General features: G+C 43.3%; 1 protein-coding gene and 1 long non-coding RNA gene across 4 annotated transcripts in view; one reads left to right on the forward strand and one right to left on the reverse strand.

Moving 5' to 3' along the window:
- The window catches only part of LOC117222330 (uncharacterized), an 80,111-nt gene that overhangs the window by 50,912 nt on the left and 2,298 nt on the right, over positions 1-26,901 (reverse strand). The window lies entirely within an intron of this gene.
- On the forward strand, positions 7,189-15,935 carry LOC143261475 (uncharacterized). Of its 2 annotated transcripts, XR_013035642.1 has the most exons (3): positions 7,189-7,424; positions 12,330-13,375; positions 15,149-15,935. It is a non-coding gene; the product is annotated as an uncharacterized LOC143261475 (long non-coding RNA). The 2 variants fall into 2 exon arrangements; XR_013035616.1 differs by lacking the exon at positions 15,149-15,935 and having other exon boundaries at positions 12,330-13,940.

The raw sequence follows: 26,901 nt of genomic DNA on the forward strand, positions 1-26,901 counted from the left end.
CGAAAGCCGATCAGCGTGTCACTTTTAATTTTCGCCGCGCCGAAGCGTCCTTCAGAAACGACTCGCTGCGTCGAGCGTTCAATTCGGTAAACGTTCCCTCGATTTTTAATAAAACACGCAACGGACGGCTCGCGAATTAAAGTTCCGGAAACGTTGCGAATAATCTGCTCGGCAAACGTTCTTCCCTTAATCCCATAAAGTCGGGGCGTACGGGGCGAAATTTATTAGTCGTATAAAATGTTGAGGGGGGGGGGAGGAAAAGAATGGCGGGATAGAGATCACGATAACGCACGAAGCTACAGGGAATTTCCATTAGCGAATTTATACAGAGGACAGTCGCTTTCGAATTTCCCGTATTGGAAAACGCTAGACAACGCGGATCGAGGAAATTATCGGGCGTGGTTCCCGTAAGATTTTCGTTACACGATCTATCGATCCGTCGGTTGGGTTGTAATCGTAAAGGCTATCGATCGTCAGGTGATTCTCCTGATTGTTCTCCCGGTAACATCCGCGGTTTCCAGGATATCGGGGGCTGTTCCCGATTAAAAGAAGAGCGCGGGGCCGGAAACTGTCGATCGCCGGGATTTATGTATCCTAATCCGTGGAACCTATTAAAAGAACCGCTCCTTGCGATCGTGGCCACGAGAATTATTAATTCCGGCGAGATTGCGGACACCCGTCGCCGGGTAAACCGGGACAATTGATTCGCGGAGAAGTTTCGAGAGCCGAACACGAGCCCGGATTAAAGGAAAATTCAGCGGTGCTCCGTTCGGCTGTAAGAGGAAAATGTGTTATGAGAGAAAACAGAATGAAAAGACTTAGGAATTGAACTGCCGCGCCCGATAGGAATGATAGCCTGGGAGTATGCTGAATATTGGATGATAGCGAGACGGGGAGAGCGAGGAAGAGAATGGGAATATTAAATATTTGAACGCTTCAAGCGATAGAACGTTTGTCTACCGATAAATGTTCCGATGTTGCGAACTTTAGGATTGTCTACTTTGATTTAGTTGTTTAGACCCCAAACACGGAGATCATGAATGCGTGGATTGGTGTAACGATGCCGTCTGTTTCGCGCGGGTTTTTTTTTCACAAAAAGTAAGCTCCATCGATTCGAACGTGCTCAAATTTTCAAAATTCACAGAACTACGCTATTATGATGTTGTAAGTATGAAGAATGTGTTACGGTTCAATTTGTATTTATTTGTTTAAGCGTTCAATTGTTTCAATATTTCAATCTTTCAATCTTGCAACCTTTCAAAAGAAATATGAAAGAGTCGCGATATGTCGGAAGCAAAATTTGAACGAGCTGTAAAAGGAAGATCGAGAGAAACAATAATAAATATAATAAATACTAAATAATAAATATATTATCGCTTTTTCGTTTCTTCCAAAACACGGCATACGCGCATTAATTCCTCGTTTCCGACAAATCGCGAAGCTTTTCCATTCTTCGCACCCTCAAATTGCCTAACGTTCGATCACGTATCAGCGGCGAACATTAAACATTTAAACCGCCGGAGCCTCAAAATCCCCGAACACGTAGTACAATGCGCGATTGCCTGAACCGTTTAGCACGGAAACTTCGAAAGCAGCGCGCCCAGAAACCGAAAACCCACGAACCCGATGCAAAGTCCGGAAATAAAAATCGGCCGACCGCACGAACGCTAGACAATCCCACAATCCGGAAACAATTGCATCTCACCAGACCCCACCAAACAGTTGCACGAATTTCCCAAAGGGTATCCGTCGGTGATTTAGGAAGCTCGTCTGCGTGGCAGGCGTTAATTCGCGGCGATCGGCCGGCCACGGATCGTTTGCCATCTGAAAGCTTCGGTTTCGCGGTTAACGAACCTCTCGGCGTGTAATTGCCGTGCCCAAGCAGGGATCACCGCGCGATTACCATAGTTTTCCCATAAACTAATGCACGGCCGAGCGTGTTTGCCAAATATTTTCTGCGGCCGACGGGAGATCGGTGGACGGCGGCGGCGCGAGCATGCGCTCGCGTGCATTCGCTCGCGAAATTCGATGATCCGTTTTTCCCAACGAGCACACCTGGGATCGGTTTCTACGCCAATGAGGGACGCACGACGGCTACACCTTTCGTAGCCAGTACCCACGAGGAACTTTCGAAGGTATATACGAGCGGCCGGCGATGAATGGACACCGGAACAGGTTCTGAATCTTATGCAATGATAAATGAGTGACCCCGCAGCTTCACCTGCACACCTGGACGAGAAACCATGCCCGTCGACCCGTGTACGAGCACGTGTGTGTAAGTGCGCGGCTCTGTGTGCGTACCCCGTTCACTGTCCACGCTAACGCATCGCTGAATGGGTCCTCGGCGAAACGAACATCCATGTAAATTAATCGATCAAATAATCGTTTCCGCGAAACTCACGCGGAAACTGACCGCCACTGTGGGAACGATGCCTCGCTCGTCCCACTTCCACCGATATTTTTTTCGCTCCTCCATTAACCGATCCGTGCCCAGCATCCGAGAATTTCATAATGTCTTGTTAACGTTTAAACTTGCTAAAGATATACTCGACCGGGATCTCCGCTGCAAAATATTACCGAATAATTGCTTTTTAATCAGCCCCCACTGCCAGTATATTTCTTCGATTTATTTTCGTAGCTTCGCGGCTTGCGACTCTCGTTCAACGACACCGTCCGATCAGAGATCGAATAAACGTTTTATCGAGCCCGCATCGATCTGTTGCAGAAATGCCGATCTTTCGGCGAATCAAATTCTATAAATATCCTCCTCGCCGGTCCGCAGTGATTGGTAAATAGCGATTTAACCTGCTTGCCAGATCGTACATAAATTCCTTGAACCTGCGTCGCCTGGATCAAAAAATGCGGAAAACTTTCCGCGCATCTTTTTTTTAGTCGTTTCAATAAACAAAGCTGCATCGCAGCATCTGTATTTTGTCGCGTTCGTCGAGCTCGCCCTTCCGGTCAGAAATGCAATTTCAAAAAAAGGTGTTCAATTATTCCAATTTCTTCGTTTCCGAGGTAGATGAACGTTTTTTTTCGAGAGGCAACGCGTGTACAATGGACTTTGACGTGAAAAAGTTGATTTTGCGTCAAACTGTCAAATTCTCTGTTCCGATCAATTCAGGCTCGTAACTAGATTATGGTGAATGGTTTTTGCAAATTCACAATTTTTTTTTGTTCTCCTTTTATCGATCCCCCCGAGCAACGCCGAAAGCTCCGCTGTGTTACGCGAAACAGTTTTGTTCAAATAATTTTCAGATAAGCATTTTATGGAGCATCGTTGAAATGTTCGTTTTACAAGATAATTCGATAAACATATATATATATATATATATATATACGCGAGCGTCGAGTACAGCGTTTCGATTTTCGTTCGGCCGACCGGACGATTATTCTCAAAAATAACAATAATAACCGTAGCTAATAATTAATAAACCGAAAACAAAATTATAACAGCTGCGCAAATGCGCAGATTAATTAAACTTTATCGATTCCCTTTCTTCGGCGCGTTCGCTTGTGCTTGCGTACGCGCGGCGTTCGTACATCTTTAATTAATAAAGAGGAGCCCGTTGCCTCGTTTCAAACAAAATTATGCACATTATGCGGTGCCCGCTGATCAAATTGTCATATAATCTGCGTTCAATAATTTCGTACGCTGCAATTAACAAATCATCCGATCCGTGCGCGTGCACGTTCGCCCGCTGACTTTCCGCGGCAAATCAAGAATTTATCGTTGCTCTTTTTATCGTTCCAAGCGACGGCGAACTCGAAAGAAAGTATTCTAGTTATTCCACAGTGAACTAATCCTTCTAGCGTCTCTAAAAAATTCAAGTCGCTCGGTCAAGCTTTAACAAAATTACACCGTTCTCAAAGATGTCCGAATAGGTTGTTTTTTTTCGCTCACTGCGACCAAATCAAAAATTGATATTAATCACGATCACTTGCTTCGTTTATATTTCCCGTGAACCGTAGAACCGTGCGAAATCCGCGGTTTGATAGCTCGCGACGTCTATTAAGCTTTACAATTCGTTCGTCACGCCTCCGATGGCCGTGTTTCGCCTATCCGCGGAATCCCATTCCGAAGAACACTGTCCCGGCCAGTAGTTTTTCACGCGCTGCCGAATATTTATCGCGATACAAAGCCGCGGCGCCGGGCTCGCTGCGACAATAACGCGCGGCGCGCAATATTTTCATCTTTGCGAGTTGCGTGTCAGCGTCGCGTCGCGTCCGCCCGCTGTCTAACGCATTTTCGTGGCTGAGTTACGACGGTCCGTTTATTAAAAATAGGGGACTTGGTGGAGGCGGTATCGAGTGGGAAGGCCGTGGGACGCGTTAATTTCGTGCGGAGCCGGCGCGGCGTAACGGGCCGAGAAACGCCGCGCCGGTTTTCTTCCCGCGCCGAGCCGTGAGAGGCTGCCGGCTCGCGCGAATTTCGGCGCTGAAAGCGCTCGAATTAAACGGATACTGTAATGGAAATAGGAATACTCGCGCGAAAGTTCCGGCCGGGCATCGTGAAAGGAGTCGGGACGGCGAGAAATTGAAAAGAGCCGTGGTTTCCGCGCGCGGCACGTGATTTTCAATGTGTCCCTGAGCGATCGCGGAGTCGCTCGGTATTCGATCCTGTTGCAGAGGACTTTTGGATCAAGTTTATGAAGACTAAACTGATTCATTTTTTAGCAGGATCCCGCCAATACTTTTTTAAATGAAGAAATTGAAGACGTACGAAACGATGAACAAATCAGACTTTATTAACCCTTTGCACTCGAGCGGTGACTCTGAGGCACCACTAAAATTTATGATGTCACGTTCTAAAATAATTTTTACAATAGCAAAGTTTATATTTAAAAAGATTATTTAAAGAGCGTAACCGTTGTGTGAGTCGCAAGAGTCAATTTCATATGCATAAAATGCACTTTCTCGTATAAAATGAAAATACTATAAGCCAGAAAAATTATTCTGGATTTACAGTTGAAATAGCTTCGAGTGCAAAGAGTTGAGAAAAGTTTATATTATCTTAATATTTTGTTTATATCCCATGCGCGTATTTGAGTGTTTGAAAACCGTACAAATTCCTTCTGTTAACAGAAAAAGAATTATTACGATATTTACACATTCTCTTGCTTTTTTATTTCTATCTAAGATTCCCAATAAGCACTGAACGTCATAAAGACGTCCATTTTACGTCAATTTTGGGTCTGATCGTGGTACGTCCTAAAATGGACGTCTTTGTGACGTCTTTAAGACGTCTTTGTGCTATCTTAGTTGTATCATTAGAATCGAATAAAAAATATTAAGTAGAAATTTAAATAGTTTGTAAATTTAGTTCGCACCGATTTCGATTACGTTAACAAGTGTTTTCTTAATTTCATTGCAACTTGAAAAAGATATTTCTCAATTTGTATTTAATATCAGCATTACTTTTTGAAATTACACATTATTATAGTATTATAGTATTATATATATAGTATTATATATAGCATTATTATAGTATTATAGTATTACATTACTTGGAATTACAAGTGGCGTCCACATTTCTATAAATCTATTACATGAAAACAGAAATATTTTAGCTCCGTTTCGCGATAAATCCTCGCATAGGTTCGCGGCATTTGTTAGTTAATTACGTTCTTCAATCCCGATTAATAGGATGCGGCATATTATGAGGTCATTATCATGAAATTAATCACCGTTGCATACATACTGGCCGACGCAAATACATTTATGCAATAATTGAATATTAAATTCCTAGCCGGAATAATTATGCCGGATTATGTCTTGCCAACGTATTTTCGACTGCACCCGGCGAGATGTAGATATCTCCCGATTCGCAGAGATCGTTAACCTTTAATTAAGATCGGAATTGGCCGATTGGACGCGTGGGAGCACAGCTTCGAACCCATTCGTAAGCTCGTGATGCCGGCCATGTTTTACGCAGTTCAGTAATATTTTAACGTTCGCACGCACGCGATTGAGGGTTCGTTCATGTTTCAATTTTAATTTCAGAACCCTCATTAACGCTCCGCTCTATTATCACCGCGTGCAACTTGGCAGCGCAAATCATGCATCGCCAGAACGAATCTCTCTTCTTCCTTTTTTTTTTTCGAGGAAAACAGAAAAATTCACCGACCAGTTTTCTCGCGCACTCCATACCTCTGTTTTCGAATTATTCATGTCAGTTTTCATCTGCCACGATTCTATTCGCTTTCGTAAACTATTCCCCGCGACCAACGCCGACGAGTAAATAAATACCGAGTTGTAATGCAAACCACCCTTTACTTCTCGTTTTTTTTCAACCTTGCCACCGGATTCCGCACGCTCGCGTTTTAATGTCGTCTCGTTCAGGCTTTCCGTCCTGTTTCACCCGCTCTAAAAACCGCAATAAAATCAATGAATCGTAAATCTCGTAACACTTTCTACTTTCCGTTTCTTTGCACGCGCCGTACTTAATGCAATTGCCCGCTTGATTCGAGCGTGTAACTCGTGCGTATTTACAACGTGCGAAATTCTTTCGAAATTGTAAAATGCGAGAGACGCGACCGAAGTTAACGGGCTGACTCCTTTGCATTCTTTCATGGCATCATCGGGTGAACACGAAAATATATTTTTTATATCGCATGTTTTGCACGCGTGGCGTATATATTGTTGCATATGTTATTGAAACATAAATATGTGAAACGAATTGCGACACGCAAAACATGCGAGATAAAGGAATATATTTCCATATTTAAAAAAATATGCATTGGCATGATTGATACAATAAGAGCGGCTGTGAAAGAAGGAGAATATCATGAAATTTCGGCAGCTATAAGACAATTACCGACGTTGTTAACTTGCAAAAGGTCTCGGATGTTTCACGCGTCTCACGGACGGATGAAATCTGAACGAAAGATTGAATGAATAAAATACTGTAACTGTCGACCGGAGGACCGTTAGCGAAGCAAACGATGGTGGCAATGTACGTGCAAATGCGTCTCCTCCATTCTTGCCCACGCTATTGTCCCCACGTTAGAACAATAATAAATAAACAACCGCGGAACGGTCTCGCGAACCTCGAGGCGAGTTGAACCCGTCGCTATCTCCGTGCCCGACAGCCAGCCGGCTGATTTGTAAACTGAATTATTCATGCACCGAATAATTAGGCGTTTTATGCCTGTCGCGACTGCGAGCGCGCGATTCAATTCGCGCGGTAATCGCTACGGCGAGCGGGCCGCGGCGGGCCGGCCGGCCCGGCCCGGCCCGTGAATCGTTCTTCTCTCTTGGCCGACGCGGCGCGCGTGTAAACGCGCGGCCCGGAGAGCCCGGATCAGAGAACTTCGGGATAGGGAGTGAAACGTGGAATAACGACGGGAACGGTGGGAGCGGAAAGGCGATCCTCTTTTTCTACAATTTCACGCCGGACTTCGATAATTTCGGTCGAATGCAAGGTAATTGGCAGAAAAAGGAATTCCGCATAATTTGTTCCCCGGAACGGCGGAAAATTTGCCGGGATATTCGTACCCCGAGCCATCATGAAAATCCGAATTTACATAGGATTAATATTCAAATGCCTCGCTGCCAACAAAAAAAAAAGAATATATACCGAAAGGTAATTTATTATTCTAAACGCGTTTTGTCCGTTCTCTCTTTCTCATGCGAATGGCCGGCGTCCTTGATAGCGGGCAGGGTCAGGGACTTGTTAATCAACCTAACGCTAGCAGAATTGTGTACGCGAGAGGATGATGTCGCCGATACCGCGATACGCCTTCGAAACGCTACGGTAACGGTTTCGGTTTGCCAATATTGCTTCGGTGAACTTCTAAGAATATTGTAGATGCTTGAAATCGGTATATTAAATTTTCATTGCAACGTTCTGGAATAATTGGAGACTGATTCAATTATTTATCCCTTTGATTTCATTCACAGCCGCGTCGATTAACACTTGTCCGACCATAACACCTTGCAGTGCCATCTTCTTCACGGTTACATTGATTAGAGCTTGTTCGATTCTAATAATTTCGTAGAAGAATGCTTGAATATTGTTATCGAGAGAACAGGATTTTATTCCGACTGAGAACAACGGAACAGCATTTACAGTAATTTCCCCCAGATATGCTCGCAGGTCGGAATTGAAACCGGCAGCCGATGTACATTAACATAAATGCATAGTTATGATAGAATAAAAACGATGACTTAACTTTTTTATTTCTAAGTTTTTGCCACGAAGGCAATTCAGAGGCCACGTGACACGATTCGAAGGCAATTCGGAGGCCACATGACACGACCCTTAGCATCGGCGTAGCAATGAATCACATAGGCGTAGGACTAGCACAGGGAAATTCGCAGCAACCCGAAATTTGGCATTTCCGAGAGAAATTACTGTGATAGGTTATTATTCCATAATAACCAATCTTCATACTAAATTAGAAAGTACAAAATCATAGTGTATGGTATCATAACCAGCTAGCTGTTGCAATCTTATCGTAATCATACTGTGAATATCAAATGAACATCAAAGTGAATATTCTTAACTAGTTAGCCATTTTTGACGAGTACACTCGTCATGAAAAAAAATGGCGACGCGTTCAGCTAACTGGTTCACTCTTTTGTTTATTGTACTATGTTACAATGAAAACGAATTTTGCAAAGCAATTAAAGATTCGTGTCACCTGTTAGTGCAATCCTCGAGGCTCCGCGGAGGAAGCCGGAGCTTTAATTCCTCCCGGCAGGCCGTTCCGCCGTAAATTAAGTTCGAGCGCAACGATTTCTCTTCAACAACAAATCACCACCATCTTTTGAATTACCACAATGGAGGTCGGCCATAATTTCCAAGCTGCTGGATGGGACTCGCGAGGCCAAAGTTCCTTCCGCCTCGCACCTCTGCTCCTGCTCGCCGATAACGAACGATCCACGATCGAAACTGTTCGCGGAGTTTCAAGTTTCTTAGCCCATTGAACGCGGCGTTGAAACCTTTTCCGCGTGTTTTCCGTTTCTTAAGACGTGCAACGCATCCGCGATTATAAAACCGGCGGTCTTATGCTTTCATGGGACCCGTGCTTTCATCGCAGCGACGATTAACCTGCTCGCTGAACAGCATCTCGCGAATGATCGAATAAGTAGAAGCTGTTTCAATCGGTGAAAAATAATTGAAAATGAAATAATCGAAGATCATCGATGTACCAGTTTCAACCGTTTCCAAATACTAACGAAAAAACGCAGACAATTTCGTTTATTACACGAAAGATCCGCCAGTCTAATTATGACTTTCCCGAGGGAATTCTTGCTACCGTGAATCGTTGAAATAGTTGTTCTCTTATTATTCTAGAAACTTTCGCACGTTCACGATCGTGTACTTTACATGAAAATGGGTAATTTGACGAAGGTGTGTAAAGTCGTAACGCGATGATGAGGAAGACAATAACTTTCGTTTGCTGAATTATTTCAGTATTTTACGAGGGCGAATTAATGAGACATTTCAGCGACGAAGATGGAGTCTGGGTAAGTGATGATAGCGAACGTGTTCATACATCGTTGCTCTAATTAATAATAGCCGACTTGGCAAAATCAATTCCTGCTTATCTGATCTATCAAAACAGAAAAATCGCACAAAGATTCGCGTTATAAAGGAAACAGCGTTCGCCGGTCCGAAGCGTGAAGCAAAATTGAGGATAAAATTTCATGAAGATGAGCGTTCGAGGGTTGATCGCTGATCGAGGGGAATCACGGGTCAATGAACCCATGTTTTTGTCGAGCAATCGTGGAACAATTGAGGACGACGGTGATTAGAAAACGTCGCGCCGCATCGATCCGGCTTGAATTTTCGCGAGTATAATCGGCCGGGCACGAAACATTTCAAGCGTGCCGCGTTCCCCTCTGTCCACACACGCCACTCTGCTTCCCACGTTCCTCCACCGAGTCATTCTTGTTTACTCAGGTCAGCCCAAAGGTCTGTGGAAATTATACGACGGACATCTCGTGACTATTCGTCGAGTGTGTAAACCGCCCGGCCGGCGGCAGACAAACGACGGTTACCACGCACAAGGATCGACACGATCTATGGATCGACACGACCTGCGGATCGAGGATTACGTAATGCTACCCGGTTTACCGGACGCAATGCGCGAAACACGCGTTTACGTGACACTGCTTGATAACCGGTGGTTCGACCGCATCACGTGCTCATGACATCGGCAGTCAATGTTCGTTTAACAGTAGTAAAAGCCGAAAGCACCGAGAGCGTAGAATCGCTTATTTGTAATTCAGTGAATTTGTCCCGAATTTATTATTCGAGCCTTGTACCTCGTTTTTGTAATCGTTCACAATCGGCATCTGTAAAAGCGGGCCGCGAGGATTCGAATAATCGTGTCTCCACTTTCCGAGTTGTCCATTTTTGTTTACAAGCTGACGGAAAATTCGCTTAATTCTTACTTCTCACAATTGATGCAGAAACTGTTTAATTTTCATAAGTATGCACAAGCCTAGTTTTATTCTTTTTGTTAAGTCAGCAACATCGTCGGTTCCATGAAATCGAGATAATTTATCGAATGGAACAAAAATTGGAGAGTTAAGATTGCGATGTTGAGTGCTTTCTCAGCCTTTTTGCATTTTGCAGGTCTCAATATTTGGTGCGCTGCATATTTCTGGAGAGCATAATACTCAAAATATTGAAAAATAGACAAATTCGATAGAAGCTGAGAATTTAAAAAAAAGTTAAAACTATTAAATCTTATTAAAGTAATGAAACGCTTCAGGATACCAAATAATGTATTCTGTGCACAAGGAATTGAAAAGCAAAATCAATTAAAACGATTTGTTCCTGTGTCTTAAAAAAAATGACAAGATTGCATCTGTCGAATCTATTGAATATTGCAATCACGATCGAGCGAATCTATTAACATCCTATAAAATCATCGTCATTTTTACTTATTAGTAGACTGCGCATCATCATGCATTTAGGACACGCGCGCGTGTACACATTTAAAATGTAAATAAACATATAAATTAACGAGGTCCGACAACATTTTCATTTCATTTTTGTAACAAGTAATCAATTAATTAACCAAGGATTCTTTGATCGAACTTCTGTGAATATTTTGAGGCTAAGAATCTCCATAAAGCTGCACGGCGTATTTATTTATTGGTAGTTCTATCTTTTTGAATGCATTAATTTTATATACATAAAATTTGTATAATTACTAAGCCGACGATTAACATGGTACACGGATACTTCGAGCCGAGAAGTTTTTAATCAGATGCAAGGAAACGTCTGCAATTAGCATGCAAAGTACTTGCGGAAAGAAAGTTGCGACAGAGGATGATCGAAACCGCGTTTCTCGTGCGAAGGATCCGCAAGGACAATCGTGACCCAATGTCGTGCGCATCCTTCATACCGTGGCGTGCCTCGGCGAGCCACGTTTCGTGAATACCGAATTAACACCTAGTTTACTCCCCGGCGAAGAAAGTCGTTTACATGTTGCACACGGTCTGGCTGCTCGAGTGCGTGCAGTTTTACGGCACCTGGTAACGGTTATGACTTCATTTTATGCAGGATACTGTGTTTTGGAGTTCGCCGAGCCCGGCTACGTTTGCCCCCCCCCCCCTATATCTCTTCGAGCAACCTGTTAATTACCACCGGTAATCTCCAAAATCCGCGTTCTAAGCGGCCGACACACCCTACGGAGCAAATTCAGGTAAAAATCCTTTTATACGAACTGGAGTAACACGGTGTAAAAAGCAACTGACAGGCGAAACTACTTCAAATCTCTTACGATCTGATTTTCGACAGAGTTTCCTGTTATCCTGAATTACCGACGATATAAACCAGTTTCTGGTTGAATCACTAAACTGTATTAGGCACGGTCAAATACAACGGTGTGAATAATTACGGACTCGAAGTAACTTTTATATTATCAGTGATATTTGAACAGAAACTGAGCGTAACATCGTATTTGTATATTTTTATATTAGAAATAATAGAAGATAGAAATATACAAATATGATATTTTGTTACATTTTCAGATAACAGTAATAATGTAACGGTTGCTTTGAGTCTATAATTATGCGCTGCACTGTATATCGCACAGAAATAAAATAATATTGTGACAATATAAATTATCTTTCTAAACAGATATAATAAATCATATAACCTTTTATATTAAATTAAATTATTATATATATAAGTATATATTATATATATACAATACATTAAAATATATAATAAATAATATATAATAAATTTAATATATATTAAATATATGTATATTATATATATATATATATATATATATATATATATATATATATATATAAATCATTATATAAATTAATAATATTAAATAACCTTTCGTTTTCAGTTTCCGAAGGCCGCCGCACGAAAGCTGAACATCATTTCAACAAACGTCCACCTTAATTACAGAAGAACGTTCGTTCCGGTGACCAGTTCATTAAAATTCTCCCTATCGAGGCTAGCCCCGCTGCAATCCGCTTCAAATGCCCAAAGTTCGTTTGTTCTGCAATGAACACGCGATCCAACGATCACGGAGAGTCCCAAAAGCGTTTCGACGACTAAATGGGGCACGGTCGCCGGGTAATACACTTGACCCAGTACCACATCCGAAGAGCAAGTCCTAATCGTCATTCCTTCGAGTTCATCAGCCGCCATTAGAATGAGGGGAGGAAGAGAGAGAGAGAGAGAGGGAGGGGCGTCTAGTTGGTACTCTGAATCCTCTCGGACGTCTAGACGCAACAGCGTCAGCCCGACCTCAGAATGCGCCACGATGACGGCATGTAAATGACAGTTGAGGAGGGAACGCGAAACCGCGTTCGACCTGTCCGGACTATCGATAAGATGATCGTGTTCTCTCTTGTTCCGTGAATATGGCCTCGGATATTGTTCAACCGGGCCGGTCCAATTAGCCCGACGTATATTAAAAGACGCCGGGACTCGTTTGCATTCGACGCTAGGGAAAACCGGGGCCGGGGTGCTATTTATAATCCAGTTTCCTTGAAACCGACCGTCATTAACATTCGATCGCGATCCGGCTCGAGTTGATTAAATCGAGCCGCCGAGAGGGTCCCTTCTTCTCGATGGTCAAACGAGGAAATGTTCTTACTTATCCCCCGCCTCTCTCGCAGCGCTTTCGATCTTCCAGTGATTGTTTTCGATTGGCCGAGGATCGTTAAGGTCCCGCAGATTCCTCATTGGTAACTGGAACGTTTTCTGATTAAAGAGGATCTTTATGGCCGCTGAAGGAAACTCTGCGGCCGTTGTTTAGGAGGAGAGCCATCTTCTTGATGTTGCTGAAGATGCTGCCGAAACGGCGCTGTTAGACAGACACTTTAATGAATTCTCGCTCTGAGTTTGTCGTCGTTTCAGTGATCGCTGGACCGAGGATTTTAGGTATTTGAATAATCCTTTTTTATAATAGCGTAGAGGTCAAAGAAATTATTTTTATAGCTATTAAAATGATTGGAGAAAGAATAAACTTGCTAGCTTTTTAGCTTACGGTTAAATTGAATAATTATATTTTAAAATAGTGTAGAGATCAAAGAAATTATTTTTATAATCATTAAAATGATTGGAGAAAGAATAAACTTGCTACTTGGCTTTTTAGCTTACGGTTAAATTGAATAATTATATTTTAAAATAGTGTAGAGATTAAAGAAATTATTTTTATAATCATTAAAATGATTGGAGAAAGAATAAACTTGCTACTTAGCTTTTTAACTTACGGTTAAATTGAACAATTATGTTTTAAAATAGTGTAGAGATTAAAGAAATTATTTTTATAACTATTAAAATCATTGGAGAAAGAATAAACTTGCTACTTAGATTTTTAGTTTACGGTATAAAATCGAATAATTATATTTTAAAATAGTGTAGAGAGTAAAGAAATTATTTGTATAGCTATTAAAATGATTGGAGAAAGAATAAACTTGCTATTTAGCTTCTCTTTTTCTTGCAACTGATGCAGACAATTTTTATTTCGTATAAAACTTCGCAGTCCAATTTACCAAATGTAAATTTTTATCGAAATCTCTGCTTGGTTCCGTTTCTTGAGAACGCGCGTAGTCGAAATAAGAATAATACAGTTTCACAGAAAACGGAACGCGACTTTTGTCAAAGACAATGGCCGTCTCTTACGCTAGCAGCTAGTAACACGGCTTACTGCGCCAGCAATATGCCAGGAATATTAATTATTATATTAACTGTTGTTGTGTAACAACGGCACAGTGCTCGCTAATTAATAATTAAACGTATACAAGCCGTGCAATCGAGCCTCGGCTCCGATTCAATTAATTTTCACCGACGGAACACCTAACGTCACGCGCGCCATTATAATCGATTCCCGTTGAGAGTCGTTCGATCGTGCACAATTAACATGATCAAAGCTTTGTGAATCGTTGAGACTCGGCGCGCGGAATCGTGATGGGCATGACGGATGAAAATAATCAGAACGCTCTCGGGGAAAAAAATGATCGGGCTTCCTTTGCGACCGTGTCAAAGGTATCGTAGAGCGTACTCTGTATGTTCGAGGCTCCGTGTGTTGGATTCAAAACTGGAGTATCCGATGGCTAACGCTCGGGGTGTATCAAACTTTAGATTTCAAACATTGAAAATTCATTTCTAAGTCAACCGTTTGCCGTTTCATATTTAAGGCGAAAGGCTTAGATTGCGCTTCGCAAAGTTTGCACATGCGTGATTTTGAATTTCGATGCGTTTATAGCTTAGGCTTCCCAAATCTCGAACAAGATTGCTATAAGATGTTTAATTTCAATCGCGGTTGCTGAACTCGCCAAAGGAAACGAAACGAATCGAAAGAGTTGCTCGACGCTTCAAAATGGCCGATTGAAGGCGAAAGGGTAAAAGAGAGAAAAATATGACCGAGTGTATTTACTTATGATTTCATTTGACAATTTGTCGACATAATTTTTATCAATTTTTTGGATACGTTCGTTATTCTGTAACTCTGAACGAATCGCGAATAATTAAATTAATTGTCAGAAATTAGATGATCTTCCACTAATTTGTAAGCTAGGCTTCGAAATTCACTTGCTATTCGAATATATTCGAACAACCTAAACGATACTAGGATTTTTAGAATAATTAGCGTCGAGTTAAGCTAATGGTTACGTTAACTTTTAATTTTCCTAATTTCGGTTTCGTTAACAGATGACTTTAATATCGGCTTAACAACATATTTCGCTATGAAAACCGTCAACGAAGCACTCGAACGACCAGCATCTCGATAAACCTTAAACCTAAACGATTAAACCCAGCGAATTCATTTGGAATATGGAAACGGTTCGATTCGAAAGGACGAAAAAGCCGAGTGTGCTGGGCATCGAAACGTTTCGGAGGCTGCTGGCCAGGTTGCATTTAAGTGACGCGGCGTCGCGACGCAAGAAGCGACGTCCGGCGCGGACAGTGGTTACATTACGAGCGGGGTGCGGCACCGGCAGCACGAAGAAACACAACGTGGACTGGCAGGGACGCGTTAATTAAGCCGGGAAGATCGTTTTCAACGCGGCGGGTCGGGTCATCCTGCATCCGGCGACCTCCGAAAACTCGGGATTTAATGAATCTCGGCGAGAACGCGGAACGGTGGCGAGGTTTCTTGCGGACGGGCCCACTCGAAATAATTTACTTTAGTGGCGTTCGGTGTTCCGGGCTGAAGGAATGCGAAGAAATTGGGGAGAATCCTGCCGTTGCTTAGGCGAGGAAAGAATCCCCGGGTTTCTCGGGTTCGGTGAACCGGCAAGAAATATTTCGGAGCACCGCGTTGTACCAAATCGAACGCTTCGTGCGAGAATCACGATTGATTCAACGCGAGTTCTGGGGGATGTAAACAGTATTTATTTACACCCTTAGACTGATCGAGTGAGCTGCAACACTTTCCCGGATCTCTATCTTTTGTTAACCCCTTGCCGTACTTTGACGAGTCCGACTCGCGATGAAAATTCTGTCCTTTAAAATTGGAATTAATTATATATTATATATATTATATTATATTATATTATATTATATTATATTATATTATATTATATTATATTATATTATATTATATTATATTATATTATATTATATTATATTATATTATATTATATTATATTATATTATATTATATTATATTATATTATATTATATTATAATAATATATATATATATATATTACTATATTATAATAACATTGATTTTCTCTCCCTTCTAAAAAATGATTGCAATCGAAAAACTTCTAATCGCAGTAACTGCGAAGGCAAAGGGATTAATAACTTAAACATTGCTCGTTGCACATCAAAAATACCGTGCTCAAATAATGTCAGATAACACTTTGGCATCGATCATCTCGCCGCAAATGTAACAGTTTCTGCGTGATCGTAAATAAAATGATCTGTCATCCGCAATTCTCGAGGGCTGTTTTCGCCCCATGGGAAAATTGTTCCTCTCCAGAATCGGAGACGAATTCTCGTCTACGTTATAATCGATGGTTCGATTCTCCCGAACGGTGGATGCGACGTTCGTTGCTCGCGGAACTGCGAGAATGTGCGGAGAACAAGATTAATCTCGTGGCACCGGGATTCCATGGGACCAAGGCACGCAACTCCCATAGAAATATTCACGTTCGCAAGAAAAGGGACAATAAGCGGCCGGGGGAGCATAACGTTCGATCCAATCCAATCAAAACAGAATTCCTCCCCGCACACGGCGACCGGAGCCCGTTTGAAAAAATCACTCTTCCCGGTTGCGCCGACAGAAGAAACGCAAAAGGGAACTGGTCTGATCGCGTCAGAAGAAAAGAAGGAAGCGCGCAGGATCGCGAGCGATAGCGGTAGGTCGGCGATTTCCCGATGACGCGCCGCGCACACCCGGTATGTGGCCGAGGCTAGGTCCAGGCTAATTACCCGTACCGGGAACACATAATAATGCCAGCTAGCAGAGGGCCCCCGGACGGAAAAACTAGTACAAAGTATCCGTCGTGTCTCGGTGTCCGCGGCGAGCTCCCTCGCCGGAGTCGTGAATGAGCTCGGGTTCTTGTCCTCGTCTGACTAAATGCCAGCCCATGTCGGCCTGGCATAGGCGTCGATCCGCTCGCATTGTTTACCACCGGACCCCCGTCGCGATCTACCCGAAGAATCCCGCCCCGGTTCTTCTTGCCCCCGGGTCCGGCCAATGGAAATCTTACGATCTTTCGTTCTCGAACCGCCACGCGCGATCGCGCCCGCCCGAGCACTCTCCAATTTCCCGCCCTATCCTAGGCGATAGAAGATACGTAACAGCCTTCGGCAGCTTCCTCAGCTCGCCGGAAACTTAATTGAATCGCTCACGGTTCGGAAACGACGTGTGGTTCGCTCGTCTCGGCTTTCGATAATGGCCGAAAGAAATTTCCCGCGAAGCGAGAACGGCGTGAACGCTTTCAAATTCGAATCTCCCGTTCTATCTGGCGACACACGATACGTAACTGGCTTCGGCAGCTTCCCCAACTTGTCGGGGACTTAATTGGACCAGTTATGGTTCGATGCGATGCGCGGCTTGCTCGTCCGAGCGTTCGAAACGCTTATAATGGTTAAACCGTCTGAAAGTGAAAACGGTAAGAACGCTTCGAAATTTTCGAACTCACTGCCGTGTCCGGTTACTTTTCCCTTCAAAATTTGATATTTGGAACGAGTATATCAAATTATAACCAGGGCCGCTGTTAATTACGACGCTATCGAGATAAAAAAACGGTGTATTTCGTGAGAGTATCGATGCACCTCCATATTAAATTTTATTTAAATAGAGCAATTGTTTGCAATATTATTATTTCGTCCATCCAATATTATTATGCATCCAGTATATTATTTTTACATTTGAATTGGTTATTTCTCGCACATATATTTGAGTTGCTACCAGGAGATTTGAGAAAATTCTCTGAATCACAAGAGTTACAATTTTCATATAAAGGAGGAGTTATGAGTGCACTGGACTTTATGCAGTTATGATAAAAATAAGTTGGTAAAAATGAAAACATTCGAGAGATTATAAAAATTTATGAATGCTGATATATTACTTTAGGTCTGTTAAATTATCAAAGAGAGGAAAAATTTTTTAACGACCATTGTCTCTCATCATTTATGCAAATAATCTTTATCGAATGCACCAAAAGCTCAAAAAATACATTTGACAAATTTTAATATGCATATGTAATATTGTATTTCCAATATGTTTATTCAATATTGTATTTCTAATATGTTTATTCAATATTGTATTCCTAATATGTTTAACTAATGTGTATAATTATTACGCACATCCAATATGTATAATTAATATGTATATCTAACATGTATATTTAATGTGTAGCTGCTTCATTTACCACAGCGTTATATAACAAACAAAACCTACGCGTTAACGTTTCTCCAAAACTGAACTTTCGATTTGGAATTTCTTTCGTCGTCAAACATACCCGCCGGTTTTCTCCGGTTCCCGGAGCCAAATCAAACAATTTTTTCCGTTCCAGTAGCACACAACTCGTAACGAGTACGAGGAAGTTTATTCCTTCGAAAGAATAGTATTAACGAAGTATGAATTCCCAGGAAGATATTTGTTCACGGATAATTTGCTTAAGCAATTTACGCAGTTTTAGTTTGTTTGCTAATATGTACCGGGGGAAACTGGGCGGCAATAATCCGGCAATAGGAAAGTTAGGAGCTGAATGCTTAATATTTAATAAATATTCATACGTCGATTCTATCAGCAATCAGCTCCAGAAGACGGATCGCTTATTTCCCCCCCCCCTCTCTCTCTCTCTTTTTAATACTTCAGCGATTGTGACTAATTAGAACGACCACCCTGGAATCCATATTGATGCGATGATTTTATCACGAAATTAATCTTAGCCAATTTGTCTATCCCCTATGCTCGTTAGCTTCGAAAATGATCCACCGTCAGTTCTATCAATAACAACCGCCATTATTATTCATCTCGAATTCGTGGCAAAGCAACCGGCAATCTTTCCCCCGTCTATCGTCTGATACCTTGAGAACCGAGATCCTTCTCGACCCGGCGAATTGATGATTACGATAATCTCGTTCTCATATAGGTATAATTAAAATTCGCGAAACCGATGCGTTCCCATCACGGAAAATCGCAGGCGCGTGGTGTTTCGTGTATTTCTACCCGTATTTAATACGCGCGCGTGGGAAGGGTTCAAAAGGTAGGATATGAAGACCTTGAACGTCTCTCTCTCTCTCGCTCTCTTTCTCTCTCTCTCCCGCTCTCTTTCTCTCTCTCTCTCTCCCGCTCTCTCTCTCTCTCTTTCTCTCTCTCTTCGTTTCTCTGCCCGCGTCTCCCTTTCTTGTCGAACGAGGCGATTAATAAACCTTCGAGCGGCATAACCACGCTTAAAAAGCCCGGTTAATGCACGTTTCACTTTCCACGGCCGTGAATGGCCGGTCCTGACATCCAGATCCAGCCGCGGAATGGAAATATTTCGTATTCATAAAAGAAAAGTGGCGCGGCCGGTTTTGCAGGTGTATGAGGCAAATATTGAATCGACGGATGTGGCCTACAGCGTACGATTCCATTCATGGTGGATTCAGGTTTAAACCAATACCATTCTGTCCTCCTTGCGGCGGACTCCCATCGAGCCTCCCGCCGCCCCTTGATCGTCCATCTGGCCGACGGGTAATTGATTCCCGAGGTTACGTTAAGGCGCATAATTACTTCGAGAGGAACGCGATCCCATCGAGCTCCAACGAGATTCAATACTGGCCCCGATCGCGAGCGAAATACCAATATTACTTCAATTTTTTGGGATTAGGTGTGACGGGTCTCGTGGATCATTATTTTCTCGATTGATTTCGCTCCGACGAGATTCACGATTTTTTTAATGGATCTTCTCATTTGTTTGCACGGATAGAACGGAAGTCGTTTCATATTTAGCATTGAACGCCGGAGAACAAAATAGAATTTATATTTCCGACATTTCTTATTTGAAGAATGTTGAAATCGCGAAGATTTTTTCATGGCGAATAATCGAATGAATTTCTTAATTATGAAGTATGTAATATCAATTTCTTAATTACAAAATATATAATATAAATTTCGTAATTATAAAATATGTAATATAAATTATAAGATTGAATTTATCGATACTGTTCGCCGTTTTTATATATATAATATCGCGTGCCTGAAATAAAGAAATTGATTGGAGGCATCTTCATGATTACGATAATGATAAAATAAAAAACGCGAACACAGCAGCGACAGGTTTCAGCTCTCGACAGAGGTCGACGATCAATAGATAGACCATCGAACACACGTAATTCCGTAAACTCGAAACGCTCGGCGAATTTCATGCGAGAGACGCGCCACATAAGAATCCGTGAACATTGACAATTCGCAGCTTCCGCTCCGGCGAAGAATTACACAGCAATTAATGAAGTTTGCCGGCGAGACGACTCCGAAGTGCTATTGAATATCGTACGGTCCCGAAGTTTCCGAGAGGAAGCAAACGGCGCGGTGCACAGGACACCGAGTAATTTAAGTTAAGTCTCGGAAACGCGTACTCGCTGTTAGAAATACCTGGTTACGGATAAATGGGGCTGCGGGGGCGATGAGTCGAAGAGAATCAAAAGACGGCGGGATGGGAACGGCGGGGCGCGAGAATGCGATACACGATGCCTCTAATTATCTTAAACGCGGCCGGCATAATTTATCCCGCGGTCCCGTGACGTTCTTTCCATTAAAACTTCGACCACTTCGGCGCTGGCTGCCAGCGGAGAAGGAAAACGGCTGAACTGGGACGATTACGGGCTAGGAACTGCGATTCCGAGGAATCAAGGTGTCTGCTCTAATGATTTAGATAGTCTCCGGCGTGGTCGCGCACGGAAAAAGTGTTTTCAAGCGGTGAAGTTTCGCTCGCTGATCTTTAAACATTCTCCCGGCTGTTTGTCGATATTTTCAAACAATTTGGCTTCGTCGAATTTTAATGCGACGATAAATTTAATTTAATCAATTGCACTACGATTTCTTTTACAATTATGTTGATTAGCACTTGTCTCTCATTATTACATTAGCTCTTTTATTTCTGCGGTAAGGTATTTATCGTTTGCCTAGATTTACTGTAATTGCCGAATATCGACAACAGAAAAATTGATCTTTAGTTCCGATTAAAAGAGTTATGCAACATCTTTTACTTGATTATGAGTTATTCGTAGCAAAAACGGACAAACGAAGTACAGAACGGTGAAGATAAAAATAGAATTTAAAAATACATGATGTTTCATTGCAAAATCTGCTGAATTGCGAATATTCTTAACATTTCCATGAACAAAATCATTTCTACGCAAAATAATTAGGCCCCTTGTAATACGTAAGTATGTAATTTTGCATATAAACATAGATCCCATTGAATTAAGATGTCAAAGAAACGACGTAAGTATCTTCATTAAATTTACCTAGAACAGGTGATAACAACATATTTGGCGCAGCCTGCGCAAAATCCGTAAAAATCCGCGAGCCAATCCGAAGCGAATATCCGAAGCGATCGCAGCGAGACATCCTCAACGAGCACGAATACCGGCATCCCTCAGCCATCCATCCGGAGCCGTGCAAAACGGAAATTCCTTTGACCATTTAATCTCGCTGGGATCTGTCGACGGTGTGTAGCGACATGATGGTTGAAATCGCGGCTCGATCAGCGTTATCGGGCGGGTAACGAGCGTGAAACAGCCGCCGGAATCGGTCTTATCCCGCGCCGGCGATATATCTTGCGCGGGCCAGATGTTTTGGGTGCATATGCCACCTCCAATAAACCGGAATCGCTCGGTATCCCTTTCGGCGAGCCGAACGGAGCCGGGCCGGGCCGAGATATCCAGCGCAGTTGGCACGGAGAATTGGTCAGGAAAGCGATGGTCGAAGGCGGAGGGTGAACGGCGGCGGCGGCGGGAGGGTGCGCGCGGGGGTTGGGGAGAGGACAAGCCGAGGAGATCGGGCACAGTTTTCCAACGGGAATGATATATAGATCTAGCCTGGCACGGACATACCATGTAAGATTCATACGGCATGCGCCGACCAGGAAGAGAAGGCAGGAAGAAAGAATCACTTAGCCGTTCCGGGAAATCGAATTCGTGCGGGAGCGGGGGCCGGGGATGGTGGCCCGATCGCGGGCCGACGCCGCCGGATAATGGATGTTTGATGGAGAAAAACCGTCGAATCGGTCCGAGGATCAACCGGGCCCCGGGAACTGTCTCTCTGGTGACGCGCGAATTGTAGACGTCACGGTTGATCCGCAAAAAAAGGCCGCCGCAGCGATAAGTAATAGCCTCGATTTGTACGTGTCCGGGGTAGGAGACGTCTTCGATGAAGATTTATCGGGCAGACGATTCTTCCACGATTTCGATAGGAACTTCTTACACGGGTTTCTTCGGGATTCGATATTAGAAAAGTTCCGGGGGTTTCTTGGGTTATTTTAGCGGGCTCAAATGCTCTCCGGCCTGGACAGCGTTTCTTTTCAGCATGCAGGCTCCTTGATGGACGACCGTCCATTATTTCGGTACGCTAAGCATTTTTGTACACGTTCCATAAGAAAAGTACCGAGAATTTCTAAATAGAACACGGACCGCTTGTTCATCTGCGAAAATGTATTTTGTTCCAATCGGAATTTATTTCGTTCAAATCGAAATTGATTCTGTTGCAATCTAATCTGAACAGTGCCCTCTTTCTATGACTTTAATGTTTACTTGTTGCTAATTGCGCATTCGTAATAACTAGACCGCGGATTTTTATGCAAAATAAAAATTGTCTGCATCAATAGCAAGAAATAGAGACTAAATATCGAGGTCATCCTTCCTTCAATCGTTTCAATAAATTAAAAGTAATTGACATTTTAAAATCCCTTTACTTTAAAATTCCTTCTTTCTACTATTATATTTTAAATTATAACTGCCCAATTTTGCCATAAGTGCACAAAATCCGTGGTCTGGTAATAAAAAATAATAACAGACGACATTTTGAAATGAAGTTGTAACAATCGAGAGAGCAGTCCGTTATTATTTTGGATTTTTGTCGTAACTTTTCGACAAAACATTTCAAAATCCGCGTTCATATAATATTATTTCTTATTCTCACTTATAAAATATACTGATAAAGTTCTGCGATACAAACTGGAACAACCTGTATATTTTCACGAAATGAAGTACTAATCAATTTGATTAAATAAACTACTTTAATTGCAAGGAATTTTTGCGATGCGGTGTCGCACATTCGAAACATTAAACGAAAGATTCGCAGATTATCTCGAAGGTTTATCGATGGAAAGATTGTTGAACACACGAAAACGATTTCCAGAGCTTAAATGTGCTTTCAGCGTGCGAAAAGCGACGTCGAGGATTTCTATTTGAAAATACAAGGGCAGGAAGCTGATCCTGATGAAGATATGATTGGAGATCAATTCTTGTTGAAGTTCTTATACGCATCCGGGACACGGTGCAAGAAAACTTCCTAGATTGCCTTCGAGCTGCTTTAACGAAGCCGAACGAACGTCTTATACGTAGTAACAGTTTTAATTCGAGATCGCGGAGGATCAGAAAAACTTCATAATCGCCGATTCTTTAGGAGTGAGCCGCACGCTCTGCGGACCTGCTGAAGCGATGGTTTTTTTGTTCGCTCTAGATAAGGCGGCTGCCACGATCATCCCTCAAGAGATCAGTATAAATTCCACGAAAATTGATAGTGCCCACAGATTGGCCCGTTCCCGCGGAAAAACTTGCCGGACCCATAGATCTGAAGCTTACATCGCCTAACGACTCCGTAAAACGCAAAGTCAGTGGGTTTCGTGGACGCTTTTCTTCATTATCGATCCCGCGTAGCCTGAGAAAGCTGTTCGCCCGGCTCCGAAGCCGCTCCGAAATACCGCTTCATTAGCCGGTTTTTAATCCCGTTCGATCCCGTCGGCGACCCCGAAACATCCCGAAGGTGCTCCGGGGTGTCGGTAGCTTCGAAAGCTTTCCTAAGCTCCGGCTGTCCTTCGCGTCGCTTTTTGACAGACACCGGAAAGCCGGCGGGAGTCTTAGACCGCAGCGAAGTATTTGAACGGCTGAGCAGCCTCGATTAGGCGAACCGAGACGAGACAATAATTCCCCGATGGCAGAGCGAGAGAGGGATAAACGCGCTTTAACCGAAACAGCTGAAGTTCTTAGACATTTACCACGGCCGTAACAGCAAAAGCGCGCACCGTACCATTGTACGTAAACTCCTAAGCACTTGGCCCTACCGTCGCGCCAACTATTCTTGGACGCTCCGAGTACTTAACTGCACACGGCGCCGGCGTCCTTAGTTCAACGCTTAAATGACGATCCCGCCGCCGGCGCGGCCAGACAGATCGTTAAACGGGAATCGAAACTACGGGGCAGACAGCCGTCTTTCGAATAATCTGCGATTCGGGGGCTCCGGCTGCAACGAACGCTTCGGAGCGACCGAATTTCGCTACCGTCCGCGGTCGCGCGATTTTATAGTTAATCCCCGGCGCGGCTCCGAACGAAATGTAAAAACACCGGTATATTCCGGTAATTTTTTGTCCGGTCTTTCCAGTACCGTTCGAGCACGGATTTACGGTCAGCTATTATTTCACCATCGACGTTATCTCGGCAAATATCGTGAACCGACGCGAATCGTTGCCGCGACACCGAAACGTTCATTTGTCAGCCGCGGTTAAAATCTGAATCATTTTTAACCAGCCATCCGTTCGAAATGATTATCCGTCCGTGCGACAATCGCGGACAAGTCGCGGCTGCTTCTCTGTCGGCTGTGATTGTAAACGAAAAAATGCGCGGACGTCGTATCGCTGTCCGAAAAAAACGATCCCCAAACACCGCGACGGAAATACGCCGAGGCCGCGTATCTTTCCATCGGCCAACAATTGCCAAATTGAAACCGACAAGCTGTCACAAAACTCGCCGAAAGCAAATTGCTAAACGACGGCAACGGGGAAAAAGGAAAACGAAGTGTCCGAGCGATAAATTTGCATGGGACAACGGTCCCCGCCGGCGGAGATTACGATCGAGACCGAAAATCCTGTCAGAGTCGATGATCGATCACGGAACAAGCTTCCCTCCGATCGACTACGCTAGCATCGGTTGATGGACGCCGATGTGCTCGGTGCGTTCACCTCCCCGAATCCGCAGGTTGATTGCGCAACGCTTGATCCATGGATCCTGCGATCCTCGCGGAAGACAATGGGGTCCCCTCCCCCCTCACCGAACGGTCCCACGGGATCACGTGGGAGAATGGCACGAGTTTCTGACAACCGCCGATGCAGACTTTCTTCGGAAGTCCGTCGATCGGCCGACAATGGTTTTTCGTCGGCCAGAGATCGGCCGCCGATAAGCCGGGGAACCGTAATGAGCCGGAGAACTGTGACAGCGACCGATCCCCCTTTTTTCCTAATGCATCGCTCCGCACGCGGAAAACGGTCGACGGGGCCAGACAATGGTGACGCGCGGCGCCGAACGGAAGTGGAAATCGTGCTGCGACCGAAACGCTCGAACGATGATGTTGCCGTCACGGTGATTAGAAATTGGAGATAGTCGCATTGGTAACGGTGCGGTGCATCGCGATGAAATGTAGGAATCCGGTGCAATAGAAGAAAGTGTTGCACGGTACTCTCTCGCTGTCGCGATCGCAGGATTCCGTTCGTCGATCGCCACGCTGCTGGTCCGTCGTTCTCAGGCATACGGTAATGTCTCCCTAATTGTCGTCCAAATTGCGCGGAAAAGTAGACAATTTGGGAATAGGGGATACGATTATTCGAGGCTTTGCGGCTCGTTTTTATGAATGTTGACGATCGGCAACTATAAATGCGAGGCTCGAATAATCGTAGTTCTTCTTCCGAAATTGTCCATTTTTGTGGACAATCTGAGCGTCAGTAAGGGAGACATTACTGTATTTTCGGTTTCGATGTGTAGACGCGATTAGTTTCCCAATTTTGTATATACAGTATGAGATGGTTAACCCTTTGCACTCGAATGGCGACTCTGAGGCGCCACTAAAAATTGACATGCTATTTTTCAAAATCATTCGAAGAGCATCAAACTCGTTTATACTTTAAAAAAGACTATTAAAATTGCATTGTACTTGCCAATAGGCCCAATTTCATACGTATGAGTCGCGATAAATTATATAAAATAGAAATACTGTAGATCAGAAATTATGTTTTGGATTTCGAATTCAAATAGCTTCGACTGCAAAGGGTTAATATTCAAATTACCGGCTTCTAGTTTCTCGTGAATTTAATAACAATACGTGATCTCAATAATTGTGGAACATGGAATCGTAAACGGATCGTTCCGATCCATCCGATGCTATTATTATGAACGCGCGAGGATACTCGGGTGCCGTCACTCTTTACGCATATATGAAACGATGAGAAAGTTATGTCGATAAAAATTAAGAGCACAATGTTAATAAGACGGCTCTTCTCAAGCTCACTTTTTCCAGTTGAACAAGAACCGCTTGGATAACGTTCCCATTTACTCCGTACAACATAACACCGCGGACGTGTTCATTAACCCATAAATACGAAGAAATGTTCCCACAAGATCGAAATCGTTTTTTTATGTCAACATTAAAAACCGACAAGCAACAGAGAATATTGCGTTTTTTAACGTTGCCGGATTTAAATCGCCATTGTCTCGTTCTGGACAGAGATCGCGATAAGACGTATCGATCGTTACAATAAATGCTAATTAAAACGGAGCGTAATCCTTTCTGCATTTATATCCTTCAATCGTACCCGAACGAACGTTATCTCGCAAGCGTACCAAATCTCGCTGAGAGATCGTATTAATCAAAAATATTTAACAACCTGCACCGTGCACGCGATAATAACTATTATACGTCGCGTAAAGTGCATCGACCCCTTCGAGGACGAAATACTCGAACTATTATTT

Source organism: Megalopta genalis, chromosome 1 (genome assembly GCF_051020955.1).
Source record: "Megalopta genalis isolate 19385.01 chromosome 1, iyMegGena1_principal, whole genome shotgun sequence".
NCBI classification, from domain to species: domain Eukaryota; kingdom Metazoa; phylum Arthropoda; class Insecta; order Hymenoptera; family Halictidae; genus Megalopta; species Megalopta genalis.